At 45.4% G+C, this 27,913-nt stretch overlaps 1 protein-coding gene and 1 pseudogene across 1 annotated transcript in view; both read left to right on the forward strand.

Moving 5' to 3' along the window:
- The window catches only part of LOC147709555 (fucolectin-1-like), a 263,787-nt gene that overhangs the window by 142,230 nt on the left and 93,644 nt on the right, over positions 1-27,913 (forward strand). The window lies entirely within an intron of this gene.
- The window catches only part of LOC147709556 (uncharacterized), a 28,242-nt pseudogene continuing 26,259 nt past the window's right edge, over positions 25,931-27,913 (forward strand).

A 27,913-nucleotide genomic window follows, 5' to 3' on the forward strand; every position in this document is an offset into this window, starting at 1 on the left:
GGCTTTCTGATGTTGTTGGACCTCGCCATGTGGTTGGGGGCCATTTTGAAGTCTTTGCCTGCAAGCTTGTTTCGCCTTGTCTGCCAACAGGCCTGCTTTCATCCAGTATGGTCAGAGCAGGTAGCCACAGCTTTATTAATCAACTATTTCTGTGTGGTCTGATGAATTTAGACAATATTTAGGGCATGGATGGCATTGTATTGAGTTGGGAAGTGTGTTTTTTGGTGTGGGCTTTCTGATGTTGCTGGGCCTGGCCATGTGGCTGGTGGCCATTTTGAAGCCTAGGCCTCCAAGCTTGTATGGCATTGTCTCCCAAAAGGCCTGCTTTCATCTATTAGGCTCAGAGCAGGTAGCCACAGCTTTATTAATCAAGTGTTTCTGCGTGTAGTCTGTTGAATTAGACATCATTTAGGGCATGGATGGCACTGGATTGAGTTGGGATTTTTTTGGGGGGGCGTGGGCTTTCTGATGTTGTTGGGCCTGGCCATGTGGCTGGTGGACATTTTGAAGCCTAGCCCTGCAAGCTTATCTGACCTTGTCTGCCAACAGGCCTGCTTTCATCTAGTAGGCTCAGAGCAGGTAGCCACAGCTTCATTAATTAAGTGTTTCTGTGTGTGGTCTTTTGAATTTAGATATCATTTAGGGCATGGATGGCACTGGATTGAGTTGGGAAGTGTGTTTTTTTGGGGTTGTCTTTCTGATGTTGTTGGGCCTGGCCATGTGGTTGGTGACCATTTTGAAGCCTAGGCCTGCAAGCTTGTCTGGCCTGTCTGTCAACAGGCCTGCTTTCATCCAGTAGGAGCAGGTAGCCACAGCTATATTAGTCCTGTGTTTCTGTGTGTGGTCTGTTGAATTTACACATCATTTAGGGCATGGATGACACTGGATTGAGTTGGGAAGTGTGTTTTTTGGGGTCGGCTTTCTGATGTTGTTGGGCCTGGCCATGTGGCTGGTGGACATTTTGAAGCCTAGGCCTGCAAGCTTATCTGACCTTGTCTGCCAACAGGCCTGCTTTCATCTAGTAGGCTCAGAGCAGGTAGCCACAGCTTTATTAATTAAGTGTTTCTGCGTGTAGTTTGTTGAATTTAGACATCATTTAGGGCATGGATGGCACTGGATTGAGTTGGGAAGTGTGTTTTTTTGGGGTCGTCTTTCTGATGTTGTTGGGCCTGGCCATGTGGCTAGTGGACATTTTGAAGCCTAGGCCTGCAAGCTTGTCTGACCTTGTCTGCCAACAGGCCTGCTTTCATCCAGTAGGCTCAGAGCAGGTAGCCACAGCTTTATTAATCAAGTGTTTCTGTGTGTGGTCTTTTGAAATCAGATATCATTTAGGGCATGGCTGGCACTGGATTGAGTTGGGACATTTGTTTGTTTGGGGTGGATTTTCTGATGTTGTTGGGCCTGTCCCTGTGGTTGGTGGCCATTTTGAAGCCTAGGCCTGCAAGCTTGTCTGGCCCTGTCTGACAGAAGGCCTGCTTTCAACCAGTAGGCTCTGAGCAGGTAGCCACAGCTTTATTAATCAAGTGCTTCTGTATGGTCTGTTGAAGTTAGACATCATTTAAGGCATGGATGGCATTACATTGAGTTGGGAAGTGTGTTTTTTTGGTGTAGGCTTTCTGATGTTGCTGAGCCTGGCCATGTGGCTGGTGGCCATTTTGAAGCCTAGACCTGCAAGCTTGTCTGGCCTTGTCTCCCAACAGGCCTGCTTTCATCTAGTAGGCTCAGAGCAGGTAGCCACAGCTTTTTATCAGTCAAGTGTTTCTGTTTCTGGTCTGTGGAATGTAGACATCATTTAGGGCAAGGATGGCACTGGATTGAGGAGGAAAGTGTTTTTTTTTGGGGTGGGCTTTCTGATGTTGGGCCTGGCCATGTGGCTGGTGGCCATTTTGAAGCCTAGGCCTGCAAGTTGTCTGACCTTGTCTGCCTACAGGCCTGCTTTCATCCAGTAGGGTCAGAGCAGGTAGCCACAGCTGTATTAATCAAGTGTTTCTGTGTGGTCTGTTGACTTTAGACATCATTTAGGGCATGAATGACATTGAATTGAGTAGGGAAGTGTGTTTTTTTAGGGTGGGCTTTCTGATGTTGCTGGGCCTGGCCATGTGGCTGGTTGCCATTTTGAAGCCTAGGCTTCCAAGCTTGTCTGGCCTTGTCTCCCAACAGGCCGCTTTTATCTAGTAGGCTCAGAGCAGATAGCCACAGCTTTTTATTATTCAAGTGTTTCTGTTTGTGATCTGTTGAATTTAGGCATCATTGAGGGCATGGATGGCACTGGATTGAGTTGGGAAGTGTGTTTCTTGGGGGTGGGCTTTCAGATGTTGTTGGGACTGGCCATGTGGCTGTTTATCCATTTTGTACCCTAGGCCTGCAAGCTTGTCTGACCTTGTCTGCCAACAGGCCTGCTTTCATCCATTAGGCTCAGAGCAGGTAGCAACAGCTTTATTAATCAAGTGTTTCTATTTGTGGTCTGTTGAATTTAGACATCATTTAGGGCATGGATGGCATTGGATTGAGTTGGGAAGTGTTTTTTTGGGGGTTGGCTTTCTGATGTTGTTGGGCCTGGCCATGTGGTTGGTGACCATTTTAAAGCCTAGGCATGCAAGCATGTCTGGCCTTGTCTGCACACAGGCCTGCTTTCATCCAGTAAGCTCAGAGCAGGTAGCCACAGATTTATTAGTCAAGTGTTTCTGTGTGTGGTCTGAGGAATTTAGATGTCATTTATGGCATGGATGGCACTGGATTGAGTTGGGAAGTGTGTTTTTTGGGGTGGGCTTTCAGATGTTGTTGGGCTGATGGCCATTTTGAAGCCTAGGTCTGCAAGCTTGTCTGACCTTGTCTGCCAACAGGCCTGCTTTCATCCAGTAGGCTCAGAGCAGGTAGCCACAGCTTTATTAATCAAGTGTTTCTGTGTGTGATCTGTTGAATTTAGACATAATTTAGGGCATGGATAGCACTGGATTGAGTTGGGAAGTTTGTTTATTTGGGGTGGGCTTTCTGATGTTGTTGGGCCTGGCCATGTGGTTGGTGACCATTTTGAAGCCTAGGCCTGCAAGCTTGTCTGGCCTTGTCTGCCAACAGGCCTGCTTTCATCCATTAGGGTCAGAGCAGGTAGCCACAGCTTTATTAATCAAGTGTTTCTGTGTGGTCTGTTGAATTTAGACATCATTTAGGGCATGGATGGCTTGAATTGAGTTTGGAAGTGTGTTTTTTGGCGTGGGATTTCTGATGTTGTTGTGCCTGGCCATGAGGTTGGTGGCATTTTGAAGCCTATGCCTGCAAGCTTGTCTGGCATTGTCTCCAAACAGGCCTGCTTTCATCTAGTAGGCTCAGAGCAGGTAGCCACAGCTTTATTAATCAAGTGTTTCTGCGTGTAGTCTGTTGAATTTAGACATCATTTAGGGCATGGATAGCACTGGATTGAGTTGGGAAGTTTGTTTTTTGGGGTAGGCTTTCTGGTGTGGTTTGGCCTGGCCATGTGGTTGGTGGCCATTTTGAAGTCTATGCCTGCAAGCTTGTCTGGCCTTGTCTGCCAACAGGCCTGCTTTCATCCAGTAGGGTCAGAGCAGGTAGCCACAGCTTTATTAATCAAGTGTTTCTGTGTGGTCTGATACATTTAGACAACATTTAGAGCATGGGTGTCATTGTATTGAGTTGGGAAGTGGGCTGGGCTTTCTGATGTGCTGGGCCTGGCCATGTGGCTGGTGGCCATTTTGAAGCCTAGACCTCCAAGCTTGTCTGGCATTGTCTCCCAACAAGCCTGCTTTCATCTAGTAGGCTCAGAACAGGTAGCCACAGCTTTATTAATCAAGTGTTTCTGTGTGTAGTCTGTTGAATGTAGACATCATTTAGGGCATGGATGGCACTGGATTGATTTGGGAAGTGTGTTTTTTTCTGGTTGGCTTTCTGATGTTGTTGGGCCTGGCCATGTGGCTGGTGGACATTTTGAAGCCTAGGCCTGCAAGCTTGTCTGACCTTGTCTGCCAACAGGCCTGCTTTCATCCAGTAGGCTCAGAGCAGGTAGCCACAGCTTTATTAATCAAGTGTTTCTGTGTGTGGTCTGTTGAATGTAGACATCATTTAGGGCATGGATGGCACTGGATTGATTTGGGAAGTGTGTTTTTTTCTGGTTGGCTTTCTGATGTTGTTGGGCCTGGCCATGTGGCTGGTGGACATTTTGAAGCCTAGGCCTGCAAGCTTGTCTGACCTTGTCTGCCAACAGGCCTGCTTTCATCCAGTAGGCTCAGAGCAGGTAGCCACAGCTTTATTAATCAAGTGTTTCTGTGTGTGATCTGTTGAATTTAGGCATCATTTAGGGAATGGATGGCACTGGATTGAGTTGGGAAGTTTTGTTTTTTTTAGGCGGGCTTTCTGATGTTGTTGGGCTTGGCCATGTGGTTGGTGGCCATTTTGAAGCATATGCCTGCAAGCTTGTCTTGCCTTGTCTGCCAACAGGCCTGCTTTCATCCATTAGGGTCAGAGCAGGTAGCCACAGCTTTATTAATCAAGTGTTTCTGTTTGGTCTGTTGACTTTAGACATCATTTAGGGCATGGATGGCATTGAATTGAGTTGGGAAGTGTGTTTTTTGGGGTGGCCTTTCTGATGTTGCTTGCCTGGCCATGTGTCTTTTTGCCATTTTGAAGCGTAGGCCTCCGAGCTTGTCTGGCCTTGTCTCCCAACAGGCCGCTTTCATCCAGTAGGCTCAGAGCAGGTAGCCACAGCTTTTTATTAATCAAGTGTTTCTGTTTGTGATATGTTGAATTTAGACATCATTAGGGCATGGATGGCACTGGATTGAGTTGGGAAGTGTGTATTTTTGGGTTGGGCTTTCAGATGTTGTTGGGCCTGGCCATGTGGCTGGTGACCATTTTGAAGCCTAGGCCTGCAAGCTTGTCTGGCCTTTTCTGCCAACAGGCCTGCTTTCAACCAGTAGGCTCAGAGCAGGTAGCTAGAGCTTTATTAATCAAGTGTTTTTGTGTGGTCTGTTGAATTTAGACATCATTTAAGGCATGGATGGCATTACATGGAGTTGGGAAGTGTGTTTTTTTGGGGTGGGCTTTCTGATGTTGCTGAGCCTGGCCATTTGGCTGGTCCCATTTTGAAGCCTAGGCCTGCAGGCTTGTCTGGCCTTGTCTCCCAAGAGGCCTTCTTTCATCTAGTAGGCTCAGAGCAGGTAGCCACAGCTTTTTAATAATCAAGTGTTTCTGTGTGTGGTCTGTTGAATTTAGACATCATTTAGGGCAAGGATGGAACTGGATTGAGTTGGAAAGTGTGTTTTTTTGGGATGGGCTCTCTGATGTTGTTGTGCCTGGCCATGTGGCTGGTGTCCATTTTGAAGCCTAGGCCTGCAGGCTTGTTGACCTTGTCTGCCAACAGGGCTGCTTTTATCCAGTAGGTTCAGAGCAGGTAGCCACAGCTTTATTTATTGATTGATTGATAGGCTTTATTTCGGTATACAAATACCATAAAAGCAGTACAAAAATACAATTTATAATAATGTCATATACAATCTATTTACACACAAAAAACAGGAACAGATAAGAGTTAAAACAAGGATTAAATTGAAACAGAAAGCCTTCTATTACAACTCAACCAAGCCCATTTCAGGAACTTTGACACCGCATATACAATCACAGGGGATGTGTCAGTCATTAAAATACGCATTGTCACTATACACTGCCGAATGCCTAGGAGTCTACAAAGTGGTTTTAGTTAACGAATTCGCGGGGCACAATAGTCCGGGCATTCAAAGAAGATGTGGGCTACCGACTCTACATGAGTGGAACAGGATGCACAAAAAGGTGAAAGTTGATGGGGTTGCTTCCAGCGGGCCACTAACTCCCCTACTGGTAACGTCCCCACACGAAACTTGAAATACAAGGTGCGGTCAAACGGAATGGAGATGATGTCTAGATAGGGTTCATATGTCACCACATCCTTAATTCTCACAAAAGCTGCAGTTGTGTTGCAATGGCGTGGGTCTAGATGTAATTTCGCAGAGACCCAGTTCCAATACAACTTTTTAATAGTAGCCTTTGGTGCGGCAGATTCCGTGGACCAAGCATCAGGTAACCCTATCTCCATTAATAATCTTTTGACGTCCCTCAGCCATTTGATCCTAGACCACCCTGCCATATCCATAACCTCAGACAGAGCTTCCGCATAGGAGACCAATTCGGGCACCCACCACAACCTCGCCCAAAGGAGCAGGGGGCGGAGTTGTGCTTGGTCCCCGATAGATCTTCAACCTAAATCCAGTAGCACTGGCACAGTTGGAGTTTTCCGTGGCAAAGCCATCAGGTCTTTCAGGAACTTGTTCTCTGATTTGGCTATTGGGTCCAGGTTACAAGTGCCCCACAGCCCCGCCCCGTATAGCGCGGCACTGACCCCTCTCTCTTTATATATTTCCACTACTGGGGCAAGGGGTTTACTAGATGAGGAGCGTTGTTTCTTAAGTAGAGATCCTCCTACCCTTTTGTGGCCCAGTAGCATTTTATTGATGTGAGGATTCCAGGATAGGGAGTCATTGAGGCAGACAGCTTTATTAATCAAGTGTTTCTGTGTGTGGTCTGTTGGATTTAGACACCATTTAGGGCATGGATGGCACTGTATTGAGTTGGGAAGTGTGGTTTTTGGGGTGGGCTTTCTGATGTTTTTGGGCCTGGCCATGTGGCTGGTGGCTATTTTGAAGCCTAGGACGGCAAGCTTGTCTGACCTTGTCTGCCAACAGGCCTGCTTTCATCTATTAGGCTCAGAGCAGGTAGCAACAGCTCTACTAATTTAGTGTTACTGTGTTCTCTGTTGAATTTAGACATCATTTAGGGCATGTATGGCACTGGATTGAGTTGGGAAGTAATTTATTTGGGGGTGGGCTTTCAGATGTTGTTGGGCCTAGCCATGTGGTTGGTGGCCATTTTGAAGCCTAGGCATGCAAGCCTGTCTGGCCTTGTTTGCCAACAGGCCTGCTTTCAACCAGTAGGCTCAGAGCAGGTAGCTACAGCTTTATTAATCAAGTGTTTCTGTGTGGTCTGTTGAATTTAGACATCATTTAGGGCATGGATGGAATTGATTTTTTTTTTGATTTTTTTATTGAAAGTTCATGACAATATAATGTAAATTAGGCATGACAGTATATATAAATATAGAGATAAATACACATGATATAAAAACAGAGATAACTGATGTAGCATAAAATATTAAATACAATAGTGCACGGATTATGGGTAGAGAGAGAGGAAAGAGTGAAGATCATACCAGGGTCTGACAATTGGAGTATGCTATGAGGCCCCGCACCTCGACAACCTCCATGTAGCCACAGGTGCCCAAATCCGTAGCCCCATTTCCCTAGATTTTATTCCCTTTAAAGCGTACAACTCTGACTCGATGTTATGGGTCCCTAGCATCCTGCAGATCCACATTTGGAACATTGGGGCCTCAGCATCCTTCCAAACAGCAGCAATTAATATTCTAAAAACAGCTGCTGATATAAAAACAAGCACCTTAATCTCTGTACTTAAACCCAATTTAGCATCACAGCCGATTATTAAAAGTGTCGGGGATAGGTCTATTCTGACAGCTAGCAGCCCCTCTAAAAACCTTTCGATTTCCATTTTAATGGGGCCTAATTTTTCACAACTACAGAACATGTGCACAACATCGGCTGGCCCATTTCCACACCTAGGGCAGTTGTAGTCCGCCCTCTTGCCCCAATCAAACAATTTCGCCGGTGTCTAGTATAAATTAAAAAGGGTATTATAGTGCTGTACTCTTAAGTTTGAGGATCGCAGAAACCTTTTATCCATTAAGATGGCCCTATCCAAGTCGATATCTGGATCCCCCAATTTAGAAGCCCAAGCTGCCTCTGTCTTAACCATATCATCGGGGAGCCTTTCCAGAAATAGCCTATATATTTCCCTGATTCTGCGACCACCCCCCTTCATATAATCTAATAATGCACATCCTTTGGATATACTTATGCACGGTCTTTTTGATTTTATTACATTAACCAACTGCATGTATTTGAGCTCTTGACACCCTCGTATTGAATACAGTGACTTCAGCATTTCCAGGGGCCTACATGCATCCTTTATCATTACTTGACCAAGTGTGGTAATTCCCTGTCTTTCCCAATGTCTCCAAGGGCCATCAACACTTAGATGCGGGAATAATCCTAAGTTCCAAAGTAGAGTATGTTGGTTGTACCTTGGGATGCTCTGATTTTTCTGTACAGAAGACCATAACCCCAGACGTCTTCCAATATTTTATATCCTGATGCCTTAAAAAAACCCTTATCATATTTCCTCATCAATACCCTGTGTACTTCACTCCCGAGAGCCAGCTGATAGATAGAGGGGATATCTCCCTGGCTGTGCCTGGTGTCTTGTGGAAAAAAGAGTATAGCCATTTCTGTGAGAAGACAGGCCCAGTTGTAAAACCTAAGGTTTGGTACTCCCAGCCCGCCCTTTTCCTGGGGAAGAGGCATGAATTTATTTGATCTACTCACCTTGCCGTATTGCCAGATGAAATTCATAAAGATAGACTCCATTTCCTTGACCAGTATATCTTCTATTTTGAAAGGAATAGACCTGAATTTGTATAGGATCTTGGGGAACATTGACATTTTAATAACATTGACCCTACCTATGATTGATAGATGGAGATTATCTATTCTTTTTAGGTCCTGTTTCATCTTTTCCAATAGCGGCAGAAAGTTATCTTTAATGATATCCCTTGGCTGAGCATTGATTGTTATACCTAGGTATACTACTGAATCCAAATATCTATCATCCGGTTTGGCTATATTTCTAGAGCATAATACCTGTGTCTTGGCCACATTTAAGCGATATCCGGATAATCTCCCAAAATCGGAAGTAATTCTAACTATTTCCCTCATGGCACTGTCGGGATCCGTGGTGGTTAAGGCTAAATCGTCCGCGTAAGCAAGGACCTTTGTGTGAAATCCATTGGTGACAACTGGCTTAATATTAATGCTATTCATTAGGAGAGTTATTAGGGGATGGCATTGAATTGAGTTGGGAAGTGTGTTTTTTTGGGATGGGCTTTCTGATGTTGCTGGGCCTGGCCATGTGGCTGGTGGCCATTTTGAAGCCTAGTCCTGCAAGCTTGTATGGCTGGTCTCCCAACAGGCCTGCTTTCATCTAGTAGGCTCAGAGCTGATAGCCACAGCTTTTTATCAACCAAGTGTTTCTGTTTGTGGTCTGTGGAATTTAGACATTATTTAGGGCAAAGATGGCACTGTATTGAGGTGGGAAGTGTGTTTTTTTGGGGTGGGCTTTCTGATGTTGTTGGGCCTGGCTATGTGGCTGGTGTCCATTTTGAAGCCTAGGCCTGCAAGCTTGTCTGACCTTGTCTGCCAACAGGTCTGCTTTCATCCAGTGGGCTCAAAGCAGGTAGCCACAGCTTTATTTATCAAATGTTTCTGCGTGTGGTCTGTTGAATTTAGACATAATTTAGGGCATGGATGGCACTGGATTGAGATGGGAAGTGTGTTTTTTTGGGGTGGGCTTTCTGATGTTGTTGGGCCTGGCCATGTGGCTGGTGACCATTTTGAAGCCTAGGCCAGCAAGCCTGTCTGACCTTATGTGCCAACAGGCCTGCTTTCATCCAGTAGGCTCAGAGCAGGTAGCCAAAGCTTTATTAATCAAGTGTTTCTGTGTGTGATCTGTTGAATTTAGACATCATTTAGGGCATGGATGGCACTGGATTGAGTTGGGACGTTTGTTTTTTTGGGGTGGACTTTCTAATGTTGTTGGGCCTGCCCATGTGTTTGGTGGCCATTTTGAAGCCTATGCCTGCAAGCTTGTCAGGCCTTGTCTGCCAACAGGCCTGTTTTCATCCAGTAGGGTCAGAGAAGGTAGCCACAGCTTTATTGTTCAAGTGTTTCTGTGTGGTCTGTTGAATTTAGATATATTTTAGGGCATGGATGGCATTGAATTGAGTTTCGAAGTGTGTTTTTTTGGGGTGGGCTTTCTGATGTTGTTGGGCCTGGCCATGTGGCTGGTGACCATTTTGAAGCCTAGGCCAGCAAGCCTGTCTGACCTTGTGTGCCAACAGGCCTGCTTTCATCCAGTAGGCTCAGAGCAGGTAGCCAAAGCTTTATTAATCAAGTGTTTCTGTGTGTGATCTGTTGAATTTAGACATCATTTAGGGCATGGATGGCACTGGATTGAGTTTGGACGTTTGTTTTTTTGGGGTGGACTTTCTGATGTTGTTGGGCCTGCCCATGTGGTTGGTGGCCATTTTGAAGCCTATGCCTGCAAGCTTGTCAGGCCTTGTCTGCCAACAGGCCTGTTTTCATCCAGTAGGGTCAGAGCAGGTAGCCACAGCTTTATTATTCAAGTGTTTCTGTGTGGTCTGTTGAATTTAGATATCATTTAGGGCATGGATGGCATTGAATTGAGTTTGGAAGTGTGTTGTTTTGGGGTGGGCTTGGCCTGCTTTCATCCAGTAGGCTCAGAGTAGGTAGCTACATATTTATTAATCAAGTATTTCTGTGTGTGATCTATTGAATTTAGACATCATGTAGGGCATGAATGGCACTGGATTGAGTTGGGATGATTTTTTTTGGGGGGTGGGCTTTCTGTTGTTGTTGGGCTTGGCCATGTGGTCGGTGGCTATTTTGAAGCCTATGCGTGCAAGCTTGTCTGCCAACAGTCCTGCTTTCATCCTGTCGGGTCAGAGCAGGTAGCCACAGCTTTATTAATCAAGTGTTCCTTTGTGGTCTGTTGAATTTAGACGACATTTAGGGCATGAATGGCATTGTATTGAGTTGGGAAGTGTGTTTTTTGGGGTGGGCTTTCTGATGTTCCTGGGCCTGGCCATGTGGCTGGTGGCCATTTTGAAGCCTAGGCCTCCAATCTTGTCTGGCCTTGTCTCCCAACAGGCCTGCTTTCATCTAGTAGGCTCAGAGCAGGTAGCCACAGCTATACTAATCAAGTGTTTCTGCGTGTGGTTTGTTGAATTTAGACATCATTTAGGGCATGGATGGCACTGGATTGAGTTGGGAAGTTTGTTTTTTGGGGTGGGCTTTCTGATGTTGCTGGGCCTGGCCATGTGGCTGGTGACCATTTCGAAGCCTAGGCCTGTAAGCTTGTCTGACCTTGTGCTCCAACAGGCCTGCTTTCATCCATGTTGGCTCAGCACAGGTAGCCACAGCTTTATTAATCAAGTGTTTCTGTGTGTGGTCTGTTGGATTTAGACATCATTTAGAGCATAGATGGCACTGGATTGAGTTTGGAAATGTGATTTTTTACAGTGGGCTTTCTGATGTTGTTTGGCCTGGCCATGTGGCTGTTGGCTATTTTGAAGCCTAGGCCTGCAGGCTTGTATGGCCTTGTCTCCCCAAATGCCTGCTTTCATCTAGTAGGCTCAGAGCAGACAGCCATAGATTTTTATCATTCGAGTGTTTCTGTTTGTGGTCTGTGGAATCAAGACATCATTTAGGGCAAGGATGGCACTGGATTGAGGTGGGAAGTGTGTTTTTTTGGGGTGGGGTTCCTGATGTTGCTGGGCCTGGCTATGTAGCTGGTGGCCATTTTGAAGCCTAGGCCTCCAAGCTTGTCTGGCCTTGGCTCCCAACACGCCTGCTTTCATCTAGTAGGCTCAGAGCAGGTAGCCACAGCTTTATTAATCAAGTGTTTCTGTGTGGTCTTTTGAATTTATACATCATTTAGGGTAGCCACAGCGTTATTAATCAAGTTTTTCTGTGTGGTCTCTTGAATTTAGACAACATTTAAGGCATGGATGGCATTGGATTGAGTTGGGAAGTATGTTTTTTTGGGGTGTGCTTTCTGATGTTGTTGGGCCTGGCCATGTGGCTGGTGGCCATTTTGTACCCTAGGCCTCCAAGCTTGTCTGGCATTGTCTCCCAACAGGCCTGCTTTCATCTAGTAGGCTCAGAGCAGGTAGCCACAGCTTTTTATTAATCAAGTGTTTCTGATTGTGGTCTGTGGAATTTAGACATAATTTAGGGCAAGGATGGCACTGGATTGAGTTGGGAAGTGTGTTTTTTTTGGGTGGGCTTTTTGATGTTGTTGTGCCTTGCCATGTGGCTGGTGGACATTTTGAAGCCTAAGCCTGCAAGCTTGTCTGACCTTGTCTGCCAACAGGCCTGCTTTCATCCAGTATGTTCAGAGCAGGTAGCCACAGCTTTATTTATCAAGTGTTTCTGTGTGTGGTCTGTTGAATGTAGACATCATTTAGGGCATGGATGGTACTGGATTGAGTTGGGAAGCTTTTTTGTGGGGGGTGGGCTTTCTGATGTTGTTGGGCCTGGCCATGTGGCTGATGACCATTTTGAAGCCTAGGCCTGCAAGCCTGTCTGACCTTGTCTGCCAACAGGCCTGCTTTCATCCAGTAGGCTCAGAGCAGGTAGCCACAACTTTATTGATCAAGTGTTCCTGTGTGTGTGCTCTTGAATTTAGACATAATTTAGGGCATGAATGGCACTGTATTGAGTTGGGAAGTTTGTTTTTTTGGGTGGGCTTTCAGATGTTGTTGGGCCTGGCCATGTGGCTGGTGGCCATTTTGAAGCTTAGGCCTGCCTGCTTGTCTGGCCTTGTCTGCCAATAGGCCTGCTTTCATCCGGTAGGCTCAGAGCAGGTAGCCACAGCTTTATTAATCAAGTGTTTCTGTGTGGTTTGTTGAATGTAGACATCATTTAGGGATGGATGGCATTGGATTGAATTGGGAAGTGTGTTTTTTTGGGGTGGGCTTTCTGATTTTGCTGGGCCTGGCCATGTGCCTGGTGGCCATTTAGAAGCCTAGGCCTGCAAGCTTGTCTGCCTTGTCTGCCAACAGGCCTGCTTTCATCTAGTAGTCTCAGAGCAGGTAGCCACAGATTTCTATTAATCATGTGTTTCGGTGTGTGGTCTGTTTTATTGAGACATCATTTAGGGCATGGATGACACTGATTGAGTTGGGAAGTGTGTTTTTTTGGGATGGGCTTTCAGATATTGTTGGGACTGGCCATGTGGCTAGTGGCCATTTTGAAGCCTAGGCCTGCAAGATTGTCTGGCCTTGTCTGCCAACAGGCCTGCTTTCATCCTTTCATCCAGTAGGCTCAGAGCAGGTAGCACAGCTTTATTAATCAAGTGTTTCTGTGTGTGGTCTGGTGAATTTAGACATCATTTAGGGCATGGATGGCACTGGATTGAGTTGGAAAGTGTGTTTTCCGGTGGTTGGCTTTCTGATGTTCTTGGGCCTGGCCATGGGGCTGGTGAACTTTCTTTGTGTTGGGAGTTAGAAGTGTCCTTCGTTTGGCATATATGCCTGCATGGTTTTCCTATAGGCTTACTGCTTCCATCCATCCACCCACTTTGACAGCAGCAGCTCCATGAATGATGTGATGCTCTAATAATTTAATGGCAAATAGGGTACACCCCACTTCCATTACACTTTTATTTTGGTGTTTTTTATTCTCTTTCCTATCCTTCCTGAGAGTGTAGTGTATATATACACAGTAGTATAACATAGCCCTTGGACTTCTTTTCAGTTAGCACCAAGGAGGAGAACGTTGCTGTATGCACCATTTGTTGCACAGGTGTTCGGAGGGGTAATCTTGGTACAAACTATGGTACCGGAGGCCAAGCAAGTCATCTCAGACTACACCACACTATTGTGTGGGAGAATCACCTACTTTGCTTAAAATAAAGTAGAAAAAGTCAACCCATTGAAGTTGGTCATGAAGAATCAGGGGACGATATTATTGCAGTGGAAGGTGAAGAAGAGGGAGGCATTTCGAGCCCGGTCCCCAGTACTGTAGTGGTCCCTCCCACATCTTCCTCAGTAACATCTGAGTGGCACCGCAGTAAGAGCCACACTCAGAGTCAGGCTGAGACACCAAGGTGACCGAGTACCGCAATGAGGCAAACTGGGTTGTTCAGCCTAAGTGGGTTAATAAAAACAACAGCACCACATAGGAAAGTATTCCAGCCTACCATTGAGAGCGTGCTTCGGTTGGAGGGGCAGTTTCAACGCAACCACCCAACGGCACGGTTGTACAATGCGAAGCTTGCTAAAATGTTAGCGCTGGACCTTCTCTCTTTTTCATTTGTGGAAGGGGTGGGTTTCCTTGAATTTGTGTCAGCCATCTGCCCTAAATGGAAGGTTCCCAGCCGGTCCTATTTCGCAAGAGTTGCAGTTCCGGCACTACATCATGATGTGCAGGAATTGGTTGGACAAGCTTTTCAGCAGAGTGCTGTTCACAATATCCACCTGATAACAGACATGTGGACCAGTTGCCAAGCCACAGATTACATGTGCATCACTGCACACTGGGTCTCTTTTGTTGGGGTTAGAGAAAAGCTATCTGAACGAGGTGCTGTTGACACAGCTGAGATTTTTAAAGCTAATCGGAAACATGCAACTGTAGCCATGTTCGCCATGGAGCAATCTCATACTGCTGTAAACATTTTGCAAGAGTTTTGCAGCAAGGTTTCTGAATGGCTGCGCCCAAGAGGGCTTAGTATTGGTTTTGTTGCCACAGATTCTATATTCCTATTTCAGGGTTCTGTGTTTGACGCACTGCATAAACATTATAGTTCAAGACTTTCTGAAAAAAGATCCCATAGTCAGCAACTTTCTGAGCATCTGCCGAAGAATATGCACTCATTTCAGGCATTCTTTTAAAGCTCGGAAGCAGCTGAGGATCATTCAACGTGAATATAGGATGCCAGTCAAAGCACTCATCCAGGAGGTGGCAACACGTTGGAACTCAACGTGTTACATGCTTGATCGTCTGTTTGAGCAGTACAGGCCACTCAATGAATATGTCGTGCAAAGAGGGGATGCTACTGTGAAAGGCATGACCCCTTAGATGGAGCAATGTGGCCTAGTAAAATTACTGACTGAGATGCTTCGTCCTTTTGAGGTCTTCACACGTGAAGTCAGCAATGACGACTGTACAATGGGCAAAGCTATCCCATTATTGCAAATGCTAGATCATCAGCTGAAGAAGGTTTAGAGGACAAAAAGGAAGCCTATGATGGGGTGGAGAGCTTAGCCCGTTGCTTAGCTGAAAATAAAAGGATAGAAAATAACATTTTGTCACAAGAACATTACATTTCTGACACAATTCTGGATCCACGGGCAAAATTGGGACTTAAGATATTCTTTCCTTTTTCAGAGATGGATGTTGCCCGCTATAAAACTTGGCTAGCCGAGGCAGCGAGTAAGTTGGAAAATGAACGGCTGTTAATTAAAAGCCTGCAAGATCAACCCACAAGTACTGCAGAAGGGCATGCAGCATCAAGTGCAACTTTGGAGGCTGAGGGCAGTGTGTTTGGATCATTACAACACTCACCATCACCATCGACAACAGCAACAATAACTGGACCATTAGGCCTAGTAGAATCGTTAGACGATTGGTATTAACAGTTAGGCATTAATAAGTGCAGTGCTGATGCACAGAGAAAAGAGCCCAAAAAGGTTAGCAGCAGCACCCCTGAACATTGAGCAGATGGTCCAGGCCTATCTGGACGACCCAACAGAGGTGTACATTGATCAAAACCCATTGCAGTATTGGTATAGGAAAAGATCTGAATGGCCACTGCTCAGCAGTCTGGCATAAGCTATCTGGCTTGCCCTGTCGCAAGTGTCTCTCCCGAACGTGTTTTCAGTGCTGCTGATTCCATTGTAACACTGAGAAGGACGAGTCTCTTGCCAAAAAACGTGGAGAGGTTAACAATGAAAAAAATAAATCAGCACTTCATACCACTGAATTACACAATACATGAAGCAAGGGGGGAAGATGAGGAGGACAGTGGAAGTAGTGTGTCACATGATGATTACCTACTACTGGCTGAACACCCAGAGTTTGCGGGCGAGCTATACTTCCCTGACAATTAGGCTTGCACTTACTGTCTTTCTCCCTTTTTTTCCTTTGTTTTGTGTGTCTGTCATTCCGGTTACAAACTTGTGAATCACAACAATTCCATTCCATTACCACCGTCTTCTGCTCTTCTTATTTCAATATACAACTTTCAAGTGTCTGCATTTGACAGTACAGTCCTCCGAATACAGCTCCTCTGCTCCATCATACTGAATCTCCTGCCTAAATCCATTGCCCTCATGATGATTGGATGATGGAAAATAGAAGAAGTGGAACATGATGAGTACTATAGTTATCCTCCTTTCAGAGCCGAGAGAGACTGCCCATGAAAATGAGATGGAACAAGTATTGATTGATGCCACGCATTGGACGCAGAGTCGCAGACTGAGTGATTTTTTGTTTGTTTGTTGTGCATGAAGTTATGTCATTGTGCACTAATCATCTTTCTACAGTACACACTAAAGGTAACTCAAGGTGAATTTTCCCCTTCTTGCAAATTAGAAATGTATACTTCTACTGCAGCTTGATACACTGCTTTTGATTGAAAACAGGAAGGGGCCTCAATCTGCGCACTGAGTATGACAACAACACCTTCCATGATGATGATGGCAAAAAAGACGGCCCCTTAACCTAAGATGAGAAGGAACAGGTAATGAAAAAATGAATGGCATGCATTGGACACCTGACTCTGAGCGATTGGTGTTTGTGTTTTTAAAAGTGTGCAAGTAGTCTTACTGTACACACTAAAGAGTGACTCAAGTCAATAATAGTTCTACTCTTGTCTTGTAATAACAAAATCTTACTTCTACTGCAGGCCGAGCTTCACAGTAAATCAGTACCAGTATCGCAGATGATTGATGGAATAAACAAGCCAGGAGGACGTTTCATGCGTGACATAAAAGCCTAAAGGTAAACACGTCAGTAACAACTACAGCAGACCCAAATGTCTGTGTAGAAGTGGAGTCGAGTGAAGCAGTGAGATGACTGCAGTGCTTTTCATTAACTACCTTAAATTGTAAAATGCTATGTTTGGAATGGATAGGTGCTTTGCCTTTGTCCAACTCTTTAAAAAAAATATACTCTAAATAGAGGATGTGCTAAGCAACGTGCCATCAGGCCTATCACTGTGGGCCTGCTCTGTCCTGTTGTTGATGAAGGTCAATGCTGGAAACAGAAATAGACTACTGTAGAAATGATGCATACATGCCGCCTCAGAAAGTGTTCTTGTGTTGCACTACACCATAACATGTGCATTGGTTTCAACTTTGTTTCTCAATATCCCCGTTGTGTTTCCATCTACAATCACAGGCCAGGCCTTGCCCTATACTTGGGAACATATTACAATGCACTCTTACCTAACCAATGAATCTAAAAAACTTTCTCTGTGGGCAGTGGCGAGTGGCGACACCCAAGATTGATGGACGAGAGGACCATGAGGTTGGAATGCCAAGATGCAAATCCAGTCCACATTTTTGACCAGGATAACTCAATACCAGTATCAACTTTCACCTTCTTTTAAATATTTTGATTCATTTTTTTGTCTGCAATCTTTACAACAGTGTGTTCTTCTTGTTGCTGTTATTATCATTAGGTTTGCTCTGTTTATGATTCATCCCTACCAATATTTAAAAATTCTATTTGCTATCTGTAAATGTATTAAGCACAGAACAACAGAACAAGAAGTGTATGTAAACCAGGTCTCCTTATCAATCATCATCATGCATGCAATTCCTTTTTCTCCCTTTTCACTGTCAAAACTTTCCCCAAACCCCCTTCCCATCCATTCAACAAACCCTACCCTCTTCCCCCGGGCTGTGTGACTTATTGAGGTGTGACTAAATTAAATGTACACCATTAATTAATCACACGCTTGCTGGGGCGGATGTGGCGAAAGCAACAGTACTTCAATTTTAAGGCAGAGCGATGATCTTCTTCTGCTTGCCCACCCATGAGCAATATATTTTAGAGGTGATTTTTATTTAACAAAGGAACATATACCTCATCATTAATTGCCGGCATTGATTTGATTTGTTGTCATTCCTCATACACGGCACTAACTGTTAGGCTGTAGGCCTAGTCAAGTGACTTGACACAACTATAGTTTGTAACTCTGTCTAGTAGGCTATCACCACCACCATAATGTATTTTAGCATATTATTTCTGCTCGGTAAGTTCTGTACTATACTTAATTCTACTACTCCTCGAACAGTCTCTCAAAGGCAACTGACTGTCTCATTTTCTTTTTTTGCAAATGCTGCTGCCCTGCCAGTGTCTACTACTACTACTATACTACCACTACCACCCCAATCATGGCATGGTACAAAAAAGAAACCATCTTCACCATGCAGCCATCGCTGTGCTTAAGTTAAACATCAAGAAAAGGTAAGAGAAGTTTGGTTGAGGCATAATTAATAATGGACATGTTTTCAATGAATTCACACACCCCTTTGAGTCCAGATAAATAATGCATAGACTAGAAGAGAGACAAAGTACTGGTAGGACAACTCAATCAGTGAGGGGTGTTGCATCTATCTGTTTGTGTCTTACACAGTTAGCCAATTATTTAAATCAAACACTGGCTATGGGCGGACCTGCACCAGCAAGGAAACAGTGTGATGTAAAACAGTAACCCCACCTACAAAGCATTAACACCATTTCATGTATATTATAAATATAGTTTTAATTTACCCTAACAAAAATAAACTATGTAAAATGGAAAGCCACAAAAGCTGACCCACCACCCTCTGTAAGCCCAACCAATGTCCGTACAAACTGAAGTCCAAATGTCCAAAAATCCCCAACGCCCAATACGCACCCACGCAAACAAGAATTAAAAAAGGGGCAGAACTAAGACAGGGACTCTAAGAGGAGTGGCGGGATTGGAGGACGACACGCATTTGCTCCTCTAAACGGGTGACATGGTGCTTGAGAGTGCAGCAGCAGGAGCAAGTGGTGGGGGGCACCAGAGATGGTGTTGCAGCTAGGGCGGCCACCAGACGGTGGCGCCATACCACTAGAGGTTGGTGGCTGGGGCCTGGGGGACTGGAGGAGGCTTCACGTGCTGCAGCAGTCTCCTCCTTCTCTGCCAAGACCACCAGCCATCGGTATTCTTGCTTTATTATCTCCAGTTTCCTGCGCCGTGCCTTGGCGGGCAACTCCTTCCGATCAACCTTGGAAGGAGTAGCTGTATATCAAAAAAAACAAGACAATTGTAAAATATCCTCTTAGAAAAACAGTAAGACACGTTAATTATACACATAGTGGCTTGGTAGCACTATAAACCACAGTACATAACATTTATTAAATCTCGCCCGTCCTTCTTCCTTCCACCCGTCTTTCACTTTTTAGTTGAACTCCAGGTGATCTGACTTTTAGTCTTCTCCATAAAATTTTCAAAGCGAGGTTGTAATCACAGATAGATGAGGCCATTGGTTACTCAATACTCCCGCCCCTATGCCAATTAAAGGGTGTCTTCTTCACTCTTCAAATGTTCACAACAGCTCTTACTTACTTAGGACATCGGATGGCAGGCGGACAAAGTCCACCCACCATGGTCACGCTAAAAAGGGACCACCCGCCATAAGGGCAGGGGTCCTGTAGTGACAATTAGGATGTGCCTGCCACAGTGGCGGGCACATCCCATATTTTTAACATTGAGGTGGGGCGGAGCCTGCCACATTGTGCTTTTAAAGGCAGGGGGTACCATAGCATAGGTAGGTACCCTTCATGGGGGCCCGCAACGGGCAACCCAAGCATACTCTGCATGTCTTTCATTTCAAAATGCAGATTATATGGCTGGCAGTGTGTTCAGACACCGTCACCATATTGAAACCTTTTCCGCCCGGTCGACATGTCGACTGTGCGGAAAATCAGCAGACGGTTTCTATCCGTAGCAGACCCCCCAGCCTAGAAAACATTACCCATTTTTTAGGCGTCATATACACCTCCACCTTTTGGTCAGTAGCAAGATTGAAAAATGAGTTAATAGTACATAACATACATCACTAGTACAAATTAGGTAGTAGTCGAGTAGATACTAGTAGTTATATATGGTCCCTAGGGTCATTCAAGCCTTTGCTTAGTTAGCCCGAGCCATGCAACCATTTTACCTTTGTGTCTTTTATTTTTGCACATGTGACGTTACCTTGCAGCTTGTTGTATAAGACACCTTTGAGCCCACAAGACCTCACACTGCTACTGTCTAAGCGATGTGTACAAGCGGTCAACCAAAACATTAACAAGCCACTTTGTTATGAAGTTCTGGTGTACTGTTAGCCCATATTGCTTATCCATAAATGCTACACTTTTCGGCATGGCTGAGAAATGCTTGCAATATACTAATGCGCACCATTTCATTTTTCGCATTACAGACGGAAGATTCCCTTCTACGAACCAGAGCTTTGCAGAGCTTATTATCCAACAACTACCAGTACTAGGTTCTTCTAAGGTGAGGGGTCCTTTCACTCAGAGATCTTCAGTTATAAATGTATATAAACTAAATTCCTACCTACCTAGGGGATGGTGGTCCTTCCACCACTGTTCAGTTATCATGAATTAATTAACAACAGTAAGCAAGTGTAACAATGTTTATGTTAATGTACAGACTTGTCAATAAACATTTTGAACTCACATAGACTTTGTGGTATTTGGTGTGGACTTACACGCATGAGAAAATTAAAGGAAGCATGTGCATTGCTTCCATGACTGAGAGGTTGGGTGTGTTATGTTCTGGGTTGTCTACTTGTTGGGTGTCTTGGGGAGAGGGTTTGTAGAGCTAACAGTTATGACAAGACACTACTATAACTAGTCGGGCATGGGATTGTGGTGGGTTCTGAACTTCTGCTTGAGGTGTGTGAGGAAGGTCCAACCGACCATCACCAACATCCTATTTTCTTGTGCAAAGGTCTGTATGTGCAAAATCCCTACAACAGTAGTAGTATGTCTTATCATATCAAAATAGTAATACATCTGCTTGGGCATTTGTTGGTGTGAATTGTCAAAGCCTCAAGGTTAACAAAGATCAATAAGACTAGAAGTAGTGCAAGAGGACGACCCAAAGGACTGGACTCAATGTCTAGAGCTTCTGGTGTATCTGAGTTTTATTTACAACCTTTAAAATAAAGAGTGGCTAACTGGGCAAGCTTAGCTACTGCAATACAGACAGACTAATAGTAGTATTAGTACAGAGAGTCATCATAGCAGAGGCAGGGATAACAAGATTTCAGAAACAGTACAGATCAAAGGATAATTGTTGGTGAAAAATAGCCTTAGGAAACGGAAACAATAGTTCGGGAAACGTATGTTGCGGTAAAAGTTATGGAATAAGAATTATTCTTAAAAACAAGAAGACTTACTAAGGCCAGCAGAGGAGCCCTCGTTGGTGTCGTCCTGGTGTTGTGGTTCTCCCGCCAACTGAGTCCCACTCCCTGCCTGCCTGCCCCTGGGTGCTGAACAGGAAAGATATAAGAAAGAGACAAACATTGATGGATGGTGTCAAACAAATAAAATATTTTATAGAACGGTCAAAAAACACTTATGTAAACAAAAATTGCAATAACTAAATTGACCGATCTCATCTGATCAACAAATAGTAGCAGAGGATTTGCGGATCGACTACTTCCTATTTATCAACACTAATCCAGTCTTCCATTATGATTCCAGAATACTAACTAAGCATACGTACAACGTACCACCCGACCTAGCCCACCTATTCCAGGCATGCCAATTGTACATTAAGTATGCATTTCCACTCCCTTTTGTCCTCAACAATGCATATGATCAAATGGAAGACACATGACTTAAATTTTTTAATACACCAAATTTTCTCCGATTGATGATGATGCTGATGTTCTGCTAGTGCTAAGCCTATTACCATCACTCATTGAACAAACTATAAAAGGTTCTAAAAAGACTGGGGTAGTAGTAGCACGTAACGTAACTGAGGGGGCATCACGCATACCACTAAAAAATTACAAACTCATAAAAAGTAACTTAACCTAAGTATCTATCCGCCCCTATCTCTTAGTGACAGGACAAAGTAAGGACTAGAGTCACTATAGCATTACGTAACTTAATTTCTCTAAAATAAACTCTTACATATTCACGCTAAGTGAGCGGCAACGAAAAGTTGCAAACAAGTAAGACTAGTAGTAGCGCAGAGGAGCACCTGTATCATAATAATCACAGACGACTTGTAAACCTAATTAACCTGGAATGTAAGCAGCAACTTTCCAGCTGGTTGGAAGAAAATAGATGTTTGCAATATATAACACAGAGCAGAAGAACAGACAGAAAGTAGTAATAATTAAATAGTTACTCACCAAGACCCGGGACCTCCACTCCTAGCAGGTCCAGCAGGTCCTGCTTACGGTCCAGGATGTTGGGCCACCGGTGCGTCAACTATACATGGGTGCGCTGGACCCCAGAGCAGAGGAACACTGCCCTGCGCACCTTCCCCCAGTGCTGTTGATGCTCCCGGAGCCCGTACCTGGACCCAGTCATGCCACCTGCTGCAAGGGTTGAGAGGAGGTGGCACTGCACAGAGAAGATAAGTGCAGCCAACTCCACCTCCCAAATAAGGCCCGTGCCTGCACCCCTTGTGGGTCGCGGCACTGGCTGCGCGAGCCCTACCCTTTGGCATGGTTCTGGGGAGAGAGAGATGGGCAGGAAAGAAAAGGTAATAAAAATGTTAAAAGTAATAAAGGAAATAGCAGGGAATAGAAAAAGAGTGAAATAGTAGCTAAAAACTTAAAAAAGTATACAAAAACCAAAAATATAGAAGCAGGAAAATAGTTAGAGAGATAATATATAAAAAATAAAAATTATTTTTAAAAAGTGGCTGGAAACAAAGGATTGCAAAGATACAGGGAGGATTCAAAATCAGGCCCCAGAACCATGCAATAGAGTGAAAAATAAGATGGCCGCTCCCTTTGCGACCACGTGCGCAAGTTCGTGCCATATTTTCTCCCCGAGCACCCAAAAAGTGTTGCGAACAAGTAAAAGCTTTCCCGAACAGGAAATACGTACTGCGAACAGGCGCGAGCATGCATTGCGCTTCCCGGAACAGAAAGTAAGCATCGCGGGTGGGTGGGACAAGTAAAAACAAGATGGCCACGCCAGTGAGCAACCGCATGGGTAAGCTGGTGAGCCACGATCACGCCGAAAATATCACAAACGGGCAGGGAAAAAACGTCTGCGTCTTCGCGATATTTCCGCATGATCGCGGAGATTTTTGACATTTTCACGATAGTTTGCTAAAGTGAATTTTGCTAATTCCGCCCACCCCTATTTACAACCACCATCTGTTGGATAGTAGGGGCTGCTTTCCCCACTTTTTGCTGTGATTCTCTGGTTTTTCGACTTTAATGTGGCTGTGGTCCTGCGAATCAGATCTCAGCCCAGCTGTTCTCTATCTAAATTAATACCATGCACTTTAGGTGCATACCAGATTGGTTACTTGTACACTCTTGTGAGCCCCTGTATAGTGCACCATATGTACCCAAGGCATAGGTGAACCCTAGTCCTACCAGGGGCTGCAGCATGTATTGTGCCACCCCTGGTTTGCCTTCCAAACTGACACCACAGGTCTGTTCACACAGCCTGGGTAAGGTGGTGTAATCACCCCTTACTTAGATATAGTATACCTATATCTACCTTTACATATAGACACATACACCTGTAAGCCACTCCTATGGTAGGCCTCGACAATCCTGGAGTCAGAGTGCTTGGTTTTATGTGTTAGGGTGTCCTAGTATGAGCTTAGCCCCTCTGTAGCTTTCGGAACCATCTCCTTATAGCTGTTCTATGATATAGCCATACCATGTACTCTTAAGTGCATTATAATACTCGCGGTTAATGCTAACTTTGGTTTGTCTTTATCAAAACATGTCTTGTAAGGTGTCAAACACTTTGGAATACTACCCCCCCGCTAATTCTGGCGGCGGGGGTAGCATTCCACCCTTCTAGAGGGAAAAGACATGTATGTTACTGTTTCTCCCAGTTAAAGTTAAACAGAGCCTCAGCATCACAAAATGGATGCTGCTGCCACAGACACGAGTCTAAGCATGGGCGTAAAATCCGTTCCGCTCACGGAATTTGCGGATTTTCGGCAAATTTGCAATCCGCAAACTCTCGTGAATTTGCCGAAAATTCGCAAATTCATACACAGCGGATTTTTTTGCTTGGTGATACAATATTGCGGCGCGCGGCGTTCACTTACCATCATTCAGATGTTGCAGAGTTGTTTTTATCCATATTTTGCCTGTGCTACGCCATTTTGGATCTGGCTGCGGGATCCCGCGGGAGTTTGGCGACCGCGATTCGGTCATCGCGGCTTGCCACCTTGCACAACACCCACCGCGAGCGCTCGCAATTGCGAACACGTAGATGCGGCGGGCAGCAACAATCTCGCACTCGCGAAATTGCAAAATTTGCAATTCTGCACAAGAAATCCACCAGCAAGCAGCATAAACCTTCTGAAAATGATGATTTTTATCAGAATAACTCCTCAGGTTGACAATAGCCTGCACTTTTTTTTGCAAGGAGTCCATTTTGGGGGGGGTGGGAGGAAGGAAGTGCCCCACATTCTCTAACTTTCTGTTCCTGTCCAGCAGGCTCCTCCCAGTGCTTTCTTCATGTGCTGGTCACTTTCATTTGGATCTTGAACTGGAAGGATTACTTTTTGTGGATGCTGCTGGATATTTGGATTTGAGGTGTTTTTTGACTTTCTTTGGATCACTTTTGGATTAGAAATTTCACAAGTAAGTTTGTTTGGGGCATTACAGTTGCTGCAACTACAATTTTGGAATTTTCGATTTTTGGGCTGTTGTTGGGGCCTTTTGCCTAGGGGTAGTGAGTGGTGCATGGACTGAGTCTTTCCGTGGGGTCTCTTTAATGTAAACATCATGGAGGGCATGGATGGCATTGGATTGTGGTGATTTTTGTGTGTTTTTTGATCTTTTGGGGTGTTGATGGGGACTGGCCATGTGGGTGGGGGCCATTTTGAGTGCTAGTACCGGCAGGCCCTGACCATGTGCTGGGGGGCAAGGGGCCATTTTGAAGGCAGGCAGTGTTCTCAGTCCTGCACCCATTTTGCCTAGCTTTCATCCATTATGCCCAGGGGTAGTGAGTGGTGCATGGGACTAGTCTTTCTGTGGGGTGTCTTGAATTTAAACATCATTGAGGGCATGGATGGCATGGGATTGTGCTGATTTTTGTGTGTTTTTCGACTGCCTGGGGTGTATAACTGATGTTCCTCTGTCTTCCATTGCTTTTAGGTGCACAAGAGAACCACCAGTGCCAGGAAGAAGTCCTGCAGCGGTGTGTGCAGCATAACGTCACACAACGTCACGTGTGGCCACAGACAAGACAACTCTGCAACTCGTGCAACTGCGGCCTGCTGTTTTGACATCTGAAGAAGATTATTATTATTATTATTATTTTTGAGTCTTGTATAGCGCGTGGTTACCCTTGGGCATCCCAGCGCTCATCCAGAGTACACACCAAAACAGCAGAGCACTAAGCAGGAAACAGATGAGTCTTTAAAAGTTTGCGAAATCGCAAGGTGCCAGTTTCGGAGCGAAGGGCATGCGGAAGGGAGTTCCATAATGCTGTCACGTTGACGGAAAATCTTCTACCGCCAGTCCTGGCTTTTTTTACTTTCGCGACTTGCAAGAGATGTTGGTGGTCTGAGCGGAGGGCGCGAGGGGCCTTATAAGGTTGGACCATACTCCGCAGGATAGGGGGCCCTTTTCCCTGCAAGATTTTGTGAGCCATGCAGAGTGCTTTAAACTTCACCCTCTCTCACACAGGGAGCCAGTGGAGCGCCTTCAACGCAGGTCGGGCTGACTGCCGCCTGGGAAGGTCCGTCAAAAGCCTGGCGGCAGCATTTTGCACTTGTTGCAATTTGTTTAGAGTTGATTCTGGAGCCCCCAGAAACAGCGCATTGCTGTAGTCCAGCCGTGAAATGATGAGACCCTGGATTAGTAACCTCCTAGTGGCCATCGGGAGGAGGGGTAGGATCTTCCGGGCTGACCGGAGCAGGCCGAAACACACGCCTGCGGTCTTTTTTGCGTGTGTCTTGAAGGATGGCCCCAAAAAAAGTTCCCCGTAGCTCCTCTAGCAAGACAGTTGCCAGTAAGGAGCAGAAGAAGCAAGTGCCGCCACTTACCAAGGAGACTGGTGTGCCGGCCTCCACATTTTTGGGGGGAAAAAAGTACACCTGCAGAAGCAGCAGGATCTGCTGGGGACCAAGCTGGGAGCAGCACCCCCGCTCCATTGGGTTCAGTGCCACCACCACCACGCCAACTTAAGTCCAAGCCCTTGAGTGCTTTAGAGGCAGCCAGTATAGTTGTTCAATCACCATCGACCAGTGATGTTGGCTCATCACAAGAAAGTAGCAGCATCCCTCAATCAACACACGTTGTTGTAACTCATCTGACGAGTGTTCAACAACTACAGCCGCAACAACAACCACATGTGCAAATACAAGCCCAAGTACATGTGGAAGGAGAGGCAGCACAAGGAGATGCGCAAGCAGAGGTGCATGGAGCGGCACACGTGCCCACAATAGTTGTTCCTCCTGAAGTAGGAGCACATCAGGAAATCGACATTCAAGCCGAGGTATCATTTGAGGAAGCCACTCCTCCTGATCATTTATTTTCTTCCAGATCCCTAGCAAGGAAAAGATCAAGGATGGTGTCTACATCTTCTTCAAGCCCCCTTCCTTCTGATGATTTGGATGCAAATTGGGAGCCACCACGGCCGTCTGAGAGTGAGGCACACCATGATCTGACAAAGGTAGCTAAGCGTAAAAGGAAGGTCCCCAAAACTCTCGTACTTATGGAGTGTGATGATGACGCTGAACAAGAAGTGGCGTATACTACTGCTGCTGAAGACTCTCACGATGATGACGCAATCATCATAAACGTCACCGCAGCCCCAGGGGGCATGCAGCAAACAGACATTTTGACACTAGCCCGAAAAGCTGCTGAGCGTGATGTTGTCGACGAGGCAACATTGGGAGCTCCACCATTGCAGTTAAGTAGTACACCACCACCTATCGCTTCCACATTTTCTCGCCAGAAGGGACCTCCATCCACCTCGACCTCCATTTCCTCAATTAGTGGTGCTAGAAGTGCACAACGTCGTAAAGTTCGACAACACACATCCTCCACTTCATCTGGCATTAGCATGACCAGTATCGCATCCTCAGCCCCCCACAGACATTTGAAGTCCGCAGTTTGGGACTTCTTTAGTGTTAGCACAACAAAGGAAAACATAGCCATTTGTAGCATTTGTAAGCTTGGAGTTAGTCGTGGTAAGATTGGTACCAACTATGGGACCGAAGGCCAGAGAGGTCATCTTGAGAGACAGCACTCTGTCAAGTGGCATGCGCACCTAAAGGAGATCAAGGAAGCCCGAATTGCAAGTCAAGAAACTTATCCATTGATGTCTCATCTGATGATGACGAGGAGGAAGAAGCGTCAAACACTTACACCCAGTACCCATGTCAGCAGCACACCCCCTGCAAGATATATGAGCCACACTAAGAGAGTGGGAGAGAGTGAGACACCAACGCGAAAAAGTTCATCATCATCACCGAGCGTACCTGGGTCGAAGAAGTAATCATCATCATCATCCCGTAAAATGCTCCAGCCCACCATTAAAAGCATGTTGTTTTCAGATGCGCCATTTGAACGCAACCACACAATGACGCGTCTGTATAACACTAATCTGGCTAAAATGCTGTCTCTGGACCTTCTCCCTTTTTCTTTTGTGGAAGGGGTTCGTTTTCTTGAATTAGTGGCCACGCTCTGCCCTAAATGGAAGGTTCCTAGCCAGTTCTATTTTGCCAGAGTTCAGGTTCCAGCACTACATGAAGATGTGCTGGAGGTGATTGGGGCAGCTTTGCAGAAGAGTGCTGTTCACACTATACATCTGACAACAGACATGTGAACCAGTTGCGCAGCCACTGATTACATGTGCATCACTGCACACTGGGTCTCTTTTTCAGGGGTTACAGCAAAGCTGAGGGCAGCCCGGAAAATGTTTTTAAAGCTTCTCGGAAA

The sequence above is a fragment of the Lissotriton vulgaris genome, chromosome 6, assembly GCF_964263255.1.
Source record: "Lissotriton vulgaris chromosome 6, aLisVul1.2, whole genome shotgun sequence".
Lineage (NCBI taxonomy): Eukaryota > Metazoa > Chordata > Amphibia > Caudata > Salamandridae > Lissotriton > Lissotriton vulgaris.